At 45.8% G+C, this 15,187-nt stretch overlaps 1 protein-coding gene across 1 annotated transcript in view; it reads left to right on the forward strand.

The window, feature by feature from the left end:
- The window catches only part of C7 (complement C7), a 571,431-nt gene that overhangs the window by 278,420 nt on the left and 277,824 nt on the right, over nucleotides 1-15,187 (forward strand). The window lies entirely within an intron of this gene.

Raw genomic sequence — 15,187 nt, forward strand, 5'->3', positions numbered from 1 at the left:
AGGCTATATATTTAGCAATTGATTTAAATTACATTAAAAATATTTGTTCATTTAAATTGTATTTGATGACGTCCAGAAAATCTAGCTGTTCAGTCCGATTTATTCTAAATTTCAGTAGTCCTTGGGAGGGTCCCAAGAAGTATATATAATTTTCTAAATAGTGTAGAAACGAACTGGTTATGAAAAAATTAGAAATATTTGAAATGATGATTTAAAGATGCAAAAAATCCAATAAAAATACCATGTTTTGCAAAAATCATCATACCCCCAAAAAACAACGTTCTGACGTGTAAAAATATAAATGGCATGAAATTGTGTCATAATTAATGTTTACAGAGGTTGAGATTGAAGGACTAAGTGATGCATTTCTTCTTATCAACACTCAGTTTAATTATTTATTTATTTGTGACTTTCTAAAGCACAAACTAGACCCCAAAAGGTGACACTGTGTTACACAGGAAACATAGGAGTTGCAGAGCAAAGTACCATAACATGTTTCGTTATATGTGAGTCATATACATATATAAACATAAATACAGAGGAGGTTAGAATATTTCTTAGTATGTTTATAAATATGAAACTATATGTATACTGTGAAAGGTGATTCTGACCATCTGACCCACCCGGATTGTTCACTTTTTGAACACCCAATTTTTGAGCTTTTACTGTAGGAGAGCCTCATAAGCTGGGACTTACCCATGGTAAACTCATGATAACATGGACTGCATGCGGATTTCACTTGTGTCTGCCTTGTGATATAAGGCCACTGCTCTGTAGCCAGGGTAAGCGGCACCAGACTGATTACATTTGGACACGTGTGCACAAGTATGTGCACCCGTGTAAGGGCTGTGTGGGGGAGTTTCCTGTTGTGCACAGTCCAGGAGCTGGGACAGATAGAATGGAGTGGAAGGGACTATGCAGAGTTGGGGGTGACATGTAATGGATAGTCACTGTGCTTTACCATTTTACTGTAGGAACACTCCATTATTGTCCTATGGAGACAGAGACCACATGGGGTAGGTTCAGTTCCCTAAGGCCTACAAACTCTAGACATGCACCAAAGTACACTGTAAGTTGTGTAAAAAGAATTATTCTGCTGAGTCCAAAGCCATATCTGTACTGCTTATGGGTCGTCCAGCAATGTAATATTCCTCTGACTTAGCTCAGAACCAGAGCCTGGCTGGGTTTTGTAGGAAAGTGGCTCTGCATATACTGTTCCCAAATAGGTACAGTGTGCACAGTCCCCAGAGGTTTGGCAGAGGCTAAAGTTAGATATAACCTTACTCTCTAAAGTGGTAGCTTGGTCGAGCAGTAAGGCAGTATCAGAGGATAGTGTAAAGCATTTGTTGTACACACTCAGTCAGCAAATGGTCTCACACACTCAATAACTGAACTCTAGGCCAATGGTCTGGTATAAAAGTCTAGAGTCGTTTTATTTTAGAACCAACAATAGATATCAAAATATACTTTCTCAGAATGAGATGCTTTGGATAAATACTTTTAAAATAGGCAATAGACTTTTGTATATACAAGTCTCAGTGGTTGCAATAGGCAACACAATTTCAAACACAATAATACATGGAGCTCAATGGGAATTTCTAGTTAAATGCAATTAGTTACTTTAAGGATTACTTTTCTAACCACAAGACTGAAACCTAGATTCAGTCCTGGGACATTTCCTATAAACAATTGAGTATAAGCGTTTTGGTTACAGTTGTGATTTTTAAGCCATATTTTTGTATTTTAAAAGTTGACAAAACTTTTTCTCATGGGATCACCAATGTTATCCTGAGGGGGGGAAATTCACTTAGCAGGTAAGTGGGGTTATTGTTACTTTTTCTAACTCAGTGTTGGATCCTGGATCCAGCACTGGTGCATCACCTGTAAATAGTCGAAAGAATGTGTTTTGGTTATACAGGCGATTTTTAACGAATATTTGTAAGTTTGTAAAATCGACACTTAGAAACTTTTTCAGTAAAAACCAGGCAATGTTATCCTATGGAGGGAAATTCAAGTTGCAGGTAAAGTATGTTCTCGTTACTTTTGTAATCCAGTGCTGGACTCTTAGGTTCAGCCCTGGGACATCTATCTAAAACAGGTAAGTAATTACGTTTTTATAGTTGGTGCGATTTTTAGAGAATATTTGTAGTTTGCAAAAATCTACACTTAGAAGAAATTTCAGAGAAAAACAGTAAATGGTTTCCTATGGAAGAAAATTGGGTTAGCGGTAAGTACGGTTGTAATTCAGGGTCAGTGCTGGGCACCAAGATCCAGCACTGGGATCTCTCCTGGTAGCAGGTGAGTATTTTCGTTTTTGTTACTCGGTTGATTTTAGATTAATATTGTAAAGTTTAGAAACTCCACACAGAAGAATTTCCAAGTGAAACCATACAATGTTACCCTATGGAAGAAAAATGAGTTATCGGCTTTTGGGTAAGTATTCGACTGGCATAGTTAAGGTTCTGGGCATAGATTCAGGGGTCTCCCAGGGTCAGGTAAGTACAGTTGTTACACCCTCAGAGGCACAGGGGCAGCCGGGTGCAGAGTGAGTTAGGCCCAATGTTATCCTACGGGAGGCAGGGGGTCCTTGGTTGGTGGCTGCTGGCTAGCAGGCCACGCGGCTGTGGGAGCTGGGCTCATGGTCACTTGTTCAGGGCAAATGGGGAAGTAGATTAGAGTAGAGGTTGCACTGCCAGGGGCACTCGGGCGGCTGGGTGAAGGGTGCTTTTGAGCCATCGGGCGCTCAATGGATTGCAATGGAGAAGCTCAAGAACGAACAAAGGCTGCAAGCTCGGGGACGAAGATTCTTCAGGTGTGACCACCACTTCGAGAGGCAAGTTGGGTAGTTGGAGGATAGGTAGATAGGTAGGCACCCAGGAGTTGGGCACAGGGGGCCGCAGGGCGCCGGGTGCAGGGGTGCCCTTTGATGTTGGGAAATCTTACCCTCTGCTGATCGCGGTTGGAGGGTTCCCTGATTCTGAGGCTGCAGGCGTCGTCAGGAGTGTCGAGGTGAGTCCTTGGGTGCTGGATTCGGGGTCACAGTCGCCGGGGGGATGTCCTCGAGGTCTTTGTCCACTCCGGCACAGGCCAGGCTTGACGGGTGCAGAGTGTGCAGGGTTCGCGGTTCCTGGCTGATGCCAGGGGTCAGTTACTTGCTTTGAGCAGTACCACTGCTCGTGGGAGTCCCAGGTAGTCAGAGTCACAAGACAGTCAGGTCCTCCGGGGTTTTTGAGGTTGCTGACCACTGGAGATGCCAGGGGTTTAGCAGGAGCAGGTTTGAGGGTCGACAGGCCGGTAGGGCTGGGGCCAAGTCAGTTGGTGTCATCCTCTCCTTAGCAGCTGCACGGCAGGTCTTCTTGTTTCTTGATCTTCTTGTTGGTTTCGGATCGGGATCTGTTGAAGGCAGGTTCAGGATGCCCCTAAATACTACATTTAGGGGCGTTACAGGTAGGTAAAGGGCAGGGACCAGTGGGTCCCTTCCCTGGGGTGGGTACACCCCCTATCCTGCCACTCTCCTGTGGGAGGGGTCAGGAGCCTAGTCCTGATTGGACAGGGCTTCCCATCTTCAAGATGGCAAGAGCCCAGGGATGTGCTTCACCTCGCCTCCCCCACCTGAGGGGTGGGGTTGGCAGAGGCTGGCACACCCCTCTCCTTCTTTGGGGTTTCCGGCATAGTCTTCCCACCAGAGTGGGGGTCAGGACCGGTAGGGGCCAGTTGCTGAGTACAGCAAGTGGCCTGGAGAAGCTCACAAAGGCGGCATGCCTTTGAAGCTTCCCCTGCCCATCCTGGGGGAGGAGACCTAGCACCTCGCCCAGGATATGCAGTGTTGCAGGCCCATGAGAGCGGATGGCTCTCTACCCAGGGGTCCAGCAACATGTCTGCTGTGTGGCAGCCTAGGCAGCCCCTCAGACATGACGTGGATTGTAGGTTAGGTTCAGGGGGCATCTCTAAGATGCCCTCTGTCGTGCATTGTACATTAAATCCCACACTGGCATCAGTGCGGGTTTAATGTGCTGAGAAGTTTGATACCAAACTTCTCAGTCTTCAGTGGAACCATCATGGTGCTGTGGATTTTGTGTTGACGATCTCCCAGCACCATATCCTCTTAAATGGCAGCACTGCACTTACAGTGCCCAGGAATGGGCCTGGGCACTGTAGGGGCATAGGGCTCATGCACCTGTACCCACACCACTGGCATAGGGCACTCAGCTAGAGGGGTGGCTGATGTATGCAGGGCAGTGTGTGTTGTGGGCATGGCACACAGGGATGTGTGCCATGTCGACTCTCTTGTTTTGTTCTGCACCCAGACACTCAGCCTGCAAGGGCAGTGTGTGTGTGTGTCAGGGTACAGGGCCTCTAAGGGTGGCACAATAAGTGCTGCAGCCCTTAGGGTCCTTCTCTGGTCACAAGGCCCTCGGTACCTAGTGTACCATTTACCAGGGAATGACATGTGGCCAGATATGCCAATTGGGTTTAGACTTCAACACAGTTTTTTAGAAGGAATATAGGCCCTGGGTACCTGATTGGCAGGAGCCCATGGCACACTAAGTCAAAGTACATCAGCAATTCAGCAAAAGGTGGGGGCATACTTTGCAAGAAAGATGGCACTTTCTCACAGGTGTGACCCTGCCAGATTGGATTAATTACCTTCCTCCCCAAGCAGTAGCATCAGAGGCCTAGTCCTTCACTGCAAGCATTCTCAAGTGCGAAGGTCTTTTCTACAAGAGGGAGAGATGGGGTGAAGCTGCAGGGCATCAATCAGCAGCTGTCACCCAGTGCCAGGCACCAGGCCTGCTCTGGGCCCGGTCCGTGAAGTCAGCAGGGGGGAAAGGGGGATTTTCAGAGACCATGTGGCATGAGACCCCTGGACGACACCATCTTGAAGTATGCCAGAGGCCTGTGCAGTAAGGAGGGATGAGGGGCAGAGAAGGGATGTGTCCCTACAGGATAGGGCAGAAGTGCCTTCTTGCCAGCCCCCTCCAATTTCTCTTAAAAGGTCTTGCACAGGAAGAGGAGCTCTCTCTGGAGTGTGGTCTGCTGAGGAAGACTGGTGCTGGAGAGTGGAACCATGGGCAGTTGGAAAGAGGAACACCCTGACTGCCCCAGTTCCCCGTGAAGGTGGGAGGGCCCAGGACCCCATCCCTTGGCCCCGGTGTCAGAGAAGAGGAGGGGGGGTACCGTCGTACTCCCCTGCAGGCAGAAGAAGGAGGGGGGAGTGTTGTTACGCTTCACCGAGGCCCTGCCTGTCTGGCTGCAGCATCTATGTCTGCTTGCAGGAGAGTGCATAGCAGAATAAAGAGCCAACTCCCACTGCAGCACACAAGGGTGCTGGCCAGGCTGGGAGCTGGTGAGAGCAGCAGGGAGTGGGCTCCCCAATCTGCTCTCCAACTCACCTGCATGTGGGGTGCCCAGATGGGACCGGGCCCCCCAAGAGATGTGAATGTGGCGTGAAGCCACCAACAAAGGTAGTGCGGCTGTCCCTGGAGCAGCGGGGGAGCTGCTGCTCACATGTGCACGCGCTGAGAGGCCCTGCAGGGCAGGGTTAAGCCTGCACCAAAACCAGCTTGTTTACAGGGTGTGGTGAACCCAGGAAGATGGTATCACGTCCATTTGTTTTCAAAGGGGTAGGGGGAGCTACAAGAGCAACACAGACTCCCCCAGCACAAAATTGGAACGTCCTCACACTACATCTCTGGAGACTTAACGTTTTTAAGCATGCCTAATGCTGGAACTTTTGTTCTTTAGCTGGGTGTTGATGTTTAGATCTACACTGAGGTGTGAGAGGCTGATAATTGCTGACCTTAGTGGAGACATCCCCTAGGGGTGGAAAGGTGTAATTGCACAGGTGTTGCATTTATGTAATGTTGTTCCTCGAGAGGACTGGCGGTCATATGCAACATTTGAAGTAATAAGTAACTTGGAAATATTTTGCGAGGCATCCTAGCCAGGGTGCCTGGTTGTAATTGCATAGTCATGTGATTATAAATGTGATGCCTTTTAGGGGCTGTGATTGACCTGCATTGTTCATGTTATCAGATAGAAGTACCTGTCATTTTGAGTGATGCTTAGACATGTATTCTTGCTACTGCATTGGTTGAAAACCCACACTGTCAACCACTGTGATTTAAGTGTGTATACTGTATGGCTAGTATGAAATGTTCTCAGTCAGGGTTATGTGTCACTATGGCAGGTGTTCCCATCTAAAATGCTTATTGAGATAATGGGGTGGGCCGCCACTGGGGTGGTGCCATTGGGAATGTCCCTCACTCCAGGTTATGGTCAACCTGTCGCATTTGGGGGCAAGATGATGTTCATACATGTGAGTGGTGGTACTAGACCCCCCCCTGCAGAAGAGGAGGGAATGTTACGCAATATCAAGAAGTATTTCCAACAGCTTATGTATATTCGTAAATTGAGTATTGAGTAGTGTGTGTGTAATAAATGTACTCTTCCTTACAATAAAGAAAAGTACAGACTGGACAATTAAGTATTGAGTGTTATTTCTGCGTACCTGTAAATGGTGATTACTAGCCCACACCACCTCCCTTGAGTAAACCATAGACTGCTCTGCAACGCTACCCTCTGATAGTCAAGTGCTACAATGGGGTGTATGGTTCCCAGTGAAGGACAAATATAGACCTGTTATTTGTGCAGATCTCACAACTAATGCCTCGTTTTCCTGCATATTCATAGCTGTAAGGGAGGTTACAGTATTTCTTGGAGTGGTTATGGGCAAAAATTAGTTCAAAACACAGACGTAAACAAAGGGTTAGCTAAACCGCAAAGTAATCACATGGAAATTGCAAAAATTAAAAAACAGGTGAACATCACATACAAAGAATTGAATGAGAGGACTGATCATAGGTGGAAGGGACCCTGGAGCAATAAATAACTCAGTTCACTTTTAGACATTTGAAGAAGGTGGCAGTTGTGAAATCTGTTAAGATAAACGTGGACACTTTGGACTCAATCACAGAGAATGATTGTTGTAAAGCCCATTTCCTTTTGAAGGAACTGGTACATAGTAGGAGTTTGACCATTAACTGAAGGGTTATTCTGTATTTTCGCATGCAGCAAAAGTTCCTTTCAAATTTTTCCTCATACAAATTCAGAAGAATAGTCTGAGTATGAAGTCCTCTGTTGGAGGGATATTGTCCTGAATGGCGAATTCATTTCAAAATAATTTTCATTGTCACAATCAATTCTATGTTACTAGACCACAACAAAGTAGACAGTGAGGTAGGTTTCTGATCCCACAAGGGTGCATATTTCTGACTTTTTAGAATTCACAAAGGTTTTCCAGGCAATACCTACACATAGATCTGGAAAACGTTTGTGAATATCATTTTGATATGTAAAACTGACCACATGTATATTTTCAAAACATAAAAATTAGCAGCACAGTTGCAAACACAGGAATTAAGTTGCTTTTCCCCCTAAAAAGAGCATGTTGTCCCCATCGAGTAAACCCTTTAAGTACACCCCACCATTTTGGAGTGTTACTCTAAAATTCCAGCCCTGGAAAGGGGTGTTTGATGGCATGTGAGGCTGTAGATACACATGCTTAGCATAAGACTACCACACACACACACACACACGCACGCACGCACACACACACATACACACACACAATCTCCCCCCCCTTTTCCCACATTGATGGTTCAGCAGTGGGATACAAGACTGCAGTTGCTCATACCACTTGATCACTTGGTAACTCCACAAAGTAAATCCACAATTGATATTAGTTGAAAATATTCTTGGGGGGAATTTTTAATGATTTTTCCAAATGTCTAAACTTGAGCTGTTAGGCCTTGGTTAAGTCCCCCTGTCCATTTGTATTAGATTTTTTAAATTATCCTAAACAGTTAGGCCTTTCAAAAGTATAGTCTTCTAGATTTTTTCTAACTTTCTAAAAAGGACCCAACTGCTCTAATACCATGTCTGATGCAGAGGCTAATGCCCAGGGCTCAACCTGGCCCCTTACAAAGAAACTTAAGTTGAGCCATCTTAAGGAAATCTGCAACGATTGAAATCTTCCCAGGGGAACTAAACCTAGCAAGGTTCATTTACAGACACTGCTTGCTGAGCATGACAAAGCCATAGCAATGGAAGAAAACCCTGGGGCAGATTTACAAGGAACTGACGAATCTGCATAGATGCGTCAGTTTCCCTGCGTCAGCGTCGAATGTCCTTTGCGCCACTATGGACGCGCTGTATTTACAATACAGTGCTCCATGGCGCAAGGATTGACAGATGCGTCAGAAATTCTGATGCAGCTCCAGCAATGCGCCACAATAGATGGGTGAGTCCTATTCAAAAAGCCCAGTGTCATTCCTTACGCCTGGTCTAAGCAGGTGTAGGGATTTTGACGCAGTGAAGGAGTAGAGTGACGCATCAGTTCTACATGGCTTTTTGCGTGGGAACGCCTCCCTGCAAATATTATACCTGACGCAGATATAATGCGACGCAGGGCTTTACAACGTGACGCATCTCCCTAGATGCGTCACATTCTAAATGGGCCCCAACATTTACGCTGCGGCTGCGTCAAAAAATTGACGCAACTGCAGCTCAAAAGTCATGCAAGGGGCTTGTAAATCTGCCCTCTTAATTTTACAGAGGAGGGAAATGTCAGTGAAGATGATGAACCCTCAAATTCCCCTACTGGCTGCACATCCACTCGGAGTACTTCTGGTAGTACCCCAGAGGAAGTTGAGGAGAAGCTAAACTCTTAGCCATAGAAAAAGAGAGCTGAGATGGGCCTAAGACCCATCTCTGGTGGCAGCAAAATTTTAAATAGGGAGAAAGACGAAGCTTCTGACCCTAAGATCTCTAAAGGGATCATCCCCAAATATGTATAAGATGATGATATCACCAAGTGGTTTAGAACGTTTGAGAGGACTTGTAAAATAGGGAAATTTAGCAAGACGTAATGGAGCTCTCTACTCTGGGAGCTGGTTTTAGGAAAGTGCAGGAAACGACTCCTGAACCAGAATGAGGCAGACGCTGAATCCTATGACCTCATGAAAGGAACCTTGATTGAGGGCTTTGGACTCACCACTGAAGAGTACAGAATTAGGTTCAGAGGGACTAACAAAACCTTGAGTCAGACGCAAATAATCCAGGTGGCTGGCTAAAAGGTAACAAGGTATAAGACTATGATGTGCTTTATAATCTTATTACGAAAGAGCATCTGTTAAGTAACAGTGTTTCCCAAAAATCTCATCAGTACTTGTATGACCTAGGTCCGGTCTCTCGCCAAGAATTGGGTCAGCAGGCTGACCATTGGGTCAACACTAGGATGTCCAAAACTTCCAATGGTGGGGGTCACTAGAAAAAAGGGGTTGCTAAAACCCCCCTCCCCTCCCACCCAGAGGAAAGATGGTGAACAGCCTAAAGACAAAAACAAAGACTTTCAAAAGGCCTCCAAAAATCTGTTAATGAGGGTGGGCCCAGAGAAAATACACATACCAAGGGTGCGGACCAGGGTAAAAACTGGGGTCCCAAGAAGGCTTGGTGCTTTAATTGGCCAATGGGCTCTGAACTGGAGACCCCATCTGTCCCAAAAAAGGCTTCCTTTATTACTCCCTCAGCTAGCACTGTGGTAGTCAGTCTCCAGATGTGATCCTTGGTGTGCCCTGACCAGGTCAGAGAGCACAATTAATCCACTTTAGTTTTTGAGGATGAGGTGGATGTAGCTGCCCTGGCTATCTGGCCCAGTAATCTGGAGAAATACAAACAACAGCCTCATATTAATGGGATTACAGTGGAAGCACTGAGAGATGCTGGTGCAAGTGTCACCAAGGTTACTAGTATCTCTAGAACAGTATATGACTGGACAAACGTATCCAGTCACCAATGTTGATAATGTGACCAAGGTTTGTTCCACAGCTATGGTGTCCTTGGGGTGGGGAGGGGTTACTGGCCAGAAGAAGGTGGTTGTATTCTCTTCAGATCCTGTTGAATGTCAGCTAGGGAATGATTTGAAGTCCTCAGCATGGGCTGAGGTAGAGCTAAGATCCCATGCAGCTATGCTTGGAATCCCTGAATTGGTGTGCATAAAATCCAGAGCACAGAGCAAAGCCAAGGATGAAAAAGAGGAGTTTGAGACTGAAAGAGTGTCCCAACCCTCCCAGAGAAAAGGTATGCAGTCTGGGAAGCCAGCTTCTGAACAGCCACAAGCTCATGTCCCCTCTCCTCAGAGAGAAGACTTGTCAGCCCCAGAGGGAACTGAGCCCCAGGAATTTGGACCTTACCAGGTAGAGCTCCTAGGCCCAGGGGGACCTTTTAGGGAAGAGCTGCGCCAAATGCAGAGGATTTGTCCCACTCTTCAAAGCCTGGGACAGCAAACTGCTGCACAGGAAAAGGCACATGTCAGTAGCTCCCACAGGACCTACTGGGAAGAGGGACTCCTGTACACTGAGGCCAGAGACCCAAAACCTGGTGTCACTAGGAGAGTGGTAGTGCCTTGTCAGTACAGAGAGTTTTTTACTCTCATTGGCACATGTCATCCTCCTAGCTAGGCATCGTGGTCAGACCAAGACTTAGGGTAGGCTAGTCAGCCGCTTCTCTTGGCCAAACATATCCCAGAAGGTGACAGAGTTTTATAACTCCTGTGCTACCTGCCAAGCCAGTGGCAAAGCAGGTAACCAATTAAAGGCCCTCTTAAGTCCACTTCCCGTGGTTGGGGTTCACTTTGAAATGGTAGGGGTTGGGGTTGTTGGCCCCAGGGACCCTCCCAATAGCTTCAGGGAACAGATTTCCACTGGTGGTGGTCCATCATGCTACCAGGTACCCTGAAGTCATAACTCTTAGAACTGTCACTGCTCCTGCAGTTGCGAGAGCTGTCTTTAAGTATTTTTACAAGAGTAGATTTCCTTAAAGAGGTGGTGTCAGACCAAGGTAGTAATTTCATGTGCGGCTACCTAAAGGCAATGTGGTATGAATGTGGTGTGACATACAGGTGCACTACCCCATATCATATACAAACCAATGGCTTAGTTGAGAGACTGAACAAAACCATTAAAGGTAGGATCCTGGGATTTCATGTAAAACTCAGAAGGGGATGGGATGTTCTTTGGCATGCCCGCTTCTCTCTTACAGAGAAGTGCCTCAGAAGGGAGTAGGGTTCAGTCCCGTTGAACTTCTATTTGGGCATCCAGTACAGAAACCACTGTATCTAGTTAAGGAAGGATGGGAAAGACCTCTCAAAGAGCCAAAACAAGACATTGTGGACTATATACTAAGCCTATGTTCAAGGATGGCAGAGTACACGGGTAAAACATCCAAACCCCTAAGGCCATCCAAGAGCGCTAGAAGCATTGGTGTGTCAAAAAGGCTGCACTTGTAGACTTCCAACCAGGGTAGAAGGTATGAATTTTGGAGACTGTATCACCTAGGTCCCCCCAGGACAAATGGAGTGGTCTTACCCTATCCTTGAAAGGAAAAGTGAGGTCACCTATCTGGTAGGCCTAGGCACTAGCAGGAGCCCTCACATGGTCATCCACGTTAACCACCTAAAGCCTTTCTACGGCATGGCTGATGTGACTATGGTCACCGATGAGGATCAGGAAGCAGAGAGTGAACCTCTCCCTGACCTACTCCTCTACAGCCCAAAACATGGGGCAGTAGATGGAATCTCAGACGCCCACTCCGCCCAACAGCAAGCTGACTGCAGGCAGTCCTGTTGCAGTATACTGAGCTCTTCTCTCTAACTCCTGGTCAGACTACTTGGTGTACCCATGATGTGGACACTGGAGACAATACACCTGTCAAAAACAAAATATAATGACAGTCTGATCAAGTTAAGGCGCATCAGTGCTGAAGTCATCAAGATGATGGAACTGGAACTCTGAGAGCTCCTGGGCCAGCCTAGGTGTGTTAGTCTCAAAACCTAATTCCAAGGGTGGAAATCCAGAGGTGAGGTTTTGCGTGGACTATAAGGAGCTCAGTGCAGTAACCAAGACAGATTCACACCCAATCCCTAGAGCTGATGAGCTAATTGTGAGAAAGTGCCTCTTATGACATGGTTAGCCCCCACTTTTTGCCTGGTATGTGATGTGGTTTGGATTGTAGTGGACAGGGTCCCTGCCAACCAGGTGTGAGAAAGTGGCTCTGTATATACTGTTCCCTAATAGGTACAGGGTGTACAGAGTCCACAGTCCCCAAGGGTTTGGCAGAGGCTAAAGTTAGATATAACCTTACTCTCTAAAGTGGTAGCTTGGTCGAGCAGTAAGGCAGTATCAGAGGACAGTGTAAAGAATTTGTTGTACACACTCAGTCAGCAAATGGTCTCACACACTCAATAACTGAACTCTAGGCCAATGGTTTATATATAAAAAAATACATGCTTGTTTTATTTTAGAACCAACAATTGGCATTAAAATATACTTTCTCAGAATGAGATGCTTTATATAAATACTTTTGCAATATGCAATTGACTTTTGTAAACAGTTACAAGTGGTTGCAATAGGCAACACTATTTTAAACACAATAATGCATTGAGCTCAATGGAAGTTTCAAGATTACTTTTAGGATTACTTTTGGAATTCCAGGACTGGATCCTAGATTCAGTCCTGGGTCAGTACTTAGAATCAAGTGATGAAAGTCGACTTAATTACTGTGATGATTTTTAAACAATATTTAGCTATTTTAAAAGTTGGCACTTAGAAAATATTTCATAGAAAACAGTCAATGATTCGCTATGGAAGAAAATTCAAGTTGCAGGTATAGTACGTTCTCGTTACTTTTGTAATCCAGTACTGGGTACCTAGACTCAGTACTGGGACCTTTATCCAAAACAGGTAAGCAATTACGTTTTCAGAAGTTATACGATTTTTAAAGAATATTTAAATTTTGCAGAAATTGACACTTAGAAGAAATTTCACAAAAAAACAGTCAATGATTTCCTATGGGAGAAAATTGGGTTACTGGTAAGTACAGTTGTAAGTCAGTGCTGGGCACCAAGATCCAACACTGGGAGCACACCTAAGAGCAGGTGAGCATTTTCGTTTATGTTACTCGGCTGATTTTTGGTGAATATTTTAAGATTTGAAAAGTCCACACAAGAAATTTCAGGAAAAAGCCAGTCAATGTTACCCTATGAAGAAATTAGAGTTATCGGTTTAAAGGTAAGTACTCGACTGGCAGAGTTGAGGTTCTGGGCATAGACTCAGGGGTCCCCCAGGGTCAGGTAGGTACAGTTGGTTCACCCTCAGCGACACTAGGGCGGCTGGGTGCAGAGAGAGTTAGGCCCAATGTTATCCTATGAGGGATAGGGTGGGCCTTGGTTGGTGGCTGCTGACTAGCAAGGCACGCGGCTGTGGGAGCTGGGCTCCTGGTCACTTACTCAGGGCAAGTGGGGAAGTAGGTAGGTGTAGAGGTTGCACTGCCAGGGCCACTCGGGCGGCTGGGTGCAGGGTGCTTTTGAGCCTTCGGGCGCTCAATTGATTTCAATGGGAAATCTCCGGTTTAGAAAAAGACTGCATGCTCGGGGACGAAGATTATTCTTTAGGTGCCACCACCACTTCGAGAGGTAAGTTGGGTAGCTGGAGGATAGTGTCAGGACCCATAAGAGGTTTCCTCCCGTTAACGCATCTTTGGCATCTATCTCTCCTTCACAAGATGATCAAAAGCCTTTTTATCCTCTAAGCTGGAGTGGTTGTTGGCGTAGATGGAACTCCAAGATGGCTGCCAACATGCCCATGCTGCTGCAGCACTCGGAGGTCAGCGGTCTAGTCTTTCAGGCTTCTGACACCTGTTGAAGAGTTCACCAACATTCTACTGTGCACTTCACCAACTGAACTGAGAGAAGAGCATCGGAATTTCCTGCGTCGTGTGAGACAGTTAGGGTAGCTTGCGGAAATTGCAGGGTTAGTTTCGCCGGTATCCTCAAAGTCCCCCTGCAGATCCAGGTTGGTGAATTAAAAGACTTTTTAGTATAAAAATTCATGGCGAGTGGAAAGTTCAGTCAGAGTTTAAATGTAGTCCTTCCTCTTCACAAAAAAAACTGTTATGAATAACTTGTGACAGGAATTATATAATAAAATTCAACGAGAGTTGAAGGAAATGCGCATTTAATCCAAAAGGGGTTCGCTGTGTTTACTGATGCGGGAGCATTCACTCAAGCGCTGCGCCAGCAAAATACGAGTGACACTTCCCTCCAGACTACGTTAATTCCGAAGACAACTACCAACGCGGGCGCATCATTTCAAGCGCCGCATTGTTAAAGATAATTATCGAGGCATTCAAGTGAACCTCGTAACTCCGGAGTTTAGGGCATACGCGGCGCATTAATTCAAGCGCAGCGTTTTCCTACAGAGGCCAAAAGCATTTCTTCCTGAGGGAAGGGTTGTAGAGTCCAAGAATAACTCTTCAACTCCTCCGTTGCTGCAAAGGTCGATTGAGCTTCCTCAGGAGCAAGTCTAAGCATGTCCCAGGGAGCTTAAGTCCCTTCGTGTCAAGTTAGAAGAGTGCCATCCTATTAACAGAGACTAGGGTAGCACGCGTAAGAATAAATGATAAATCTCCTCAAGTACCAGGGCTTAAAGAATCATAAATAGCTCACAATAAGAAGAAGGTAACATAATTCTATCGAACTCCCCTACAGCAGTTAATAGGTTCCAGTAAATAATAGGGTGACTGTGAAGTTCATAAGCTTCTTCAACTGTACCAACGAAACGACCAGTCTCCTCATCACCATAGAAGAAGGTTTCCAGACCCGCATATGCACAACCAGAACCCCAGTTAATTCCTCACTCACGCTTCTACCCAGTACGTAACAGGAATAAAGGAAACACTCGCACACACGCATAATGGAATAACTAGACATGCAATGCTTATTGTGTTCTCTTTCTCATGTAAAGGGGTAAGAACGGACCAGAACAGTACCACCCAGAAAATGAAGGAAGAAGTGTAGAGTGAAGACTTCTCATTCAGGCTAAATAGAATTGAGAAGTAGAAGAGTAGCGAGCTCACAAGGCATTCTGGTAAGATAAGTAATTTAAGTAAATTCTAGAAGAAAAGAACTGTTGGCCTGTTAAAAGTAAGTCCTAACAGTAATGTAACTATTGTTAGACCTGTAAGAAGAAGAAAAAGAAGAAGAAGAAGTTTACAGGCAGATCTTGGAATAGTCTCTTCTCTGTCCAATTCCCCTTTCTCCCCTAGGAATTTACCTGCGACGGATCTGAGA

This window comes from Triturus cristatus, chromosome 2_1 (assembly GCF_964204655.1).
Source record: "Triturus cristatus chromosome 2_1, aTriCri1.1, whole genome shotgun sequence".
NCBI classification, from domain to species: domain Eukaryota; kingdom Metazoa; phylum Chordata; class Amphibia; order Caudata; family Salamandridae; genus Triturus; species Triturus cristatus.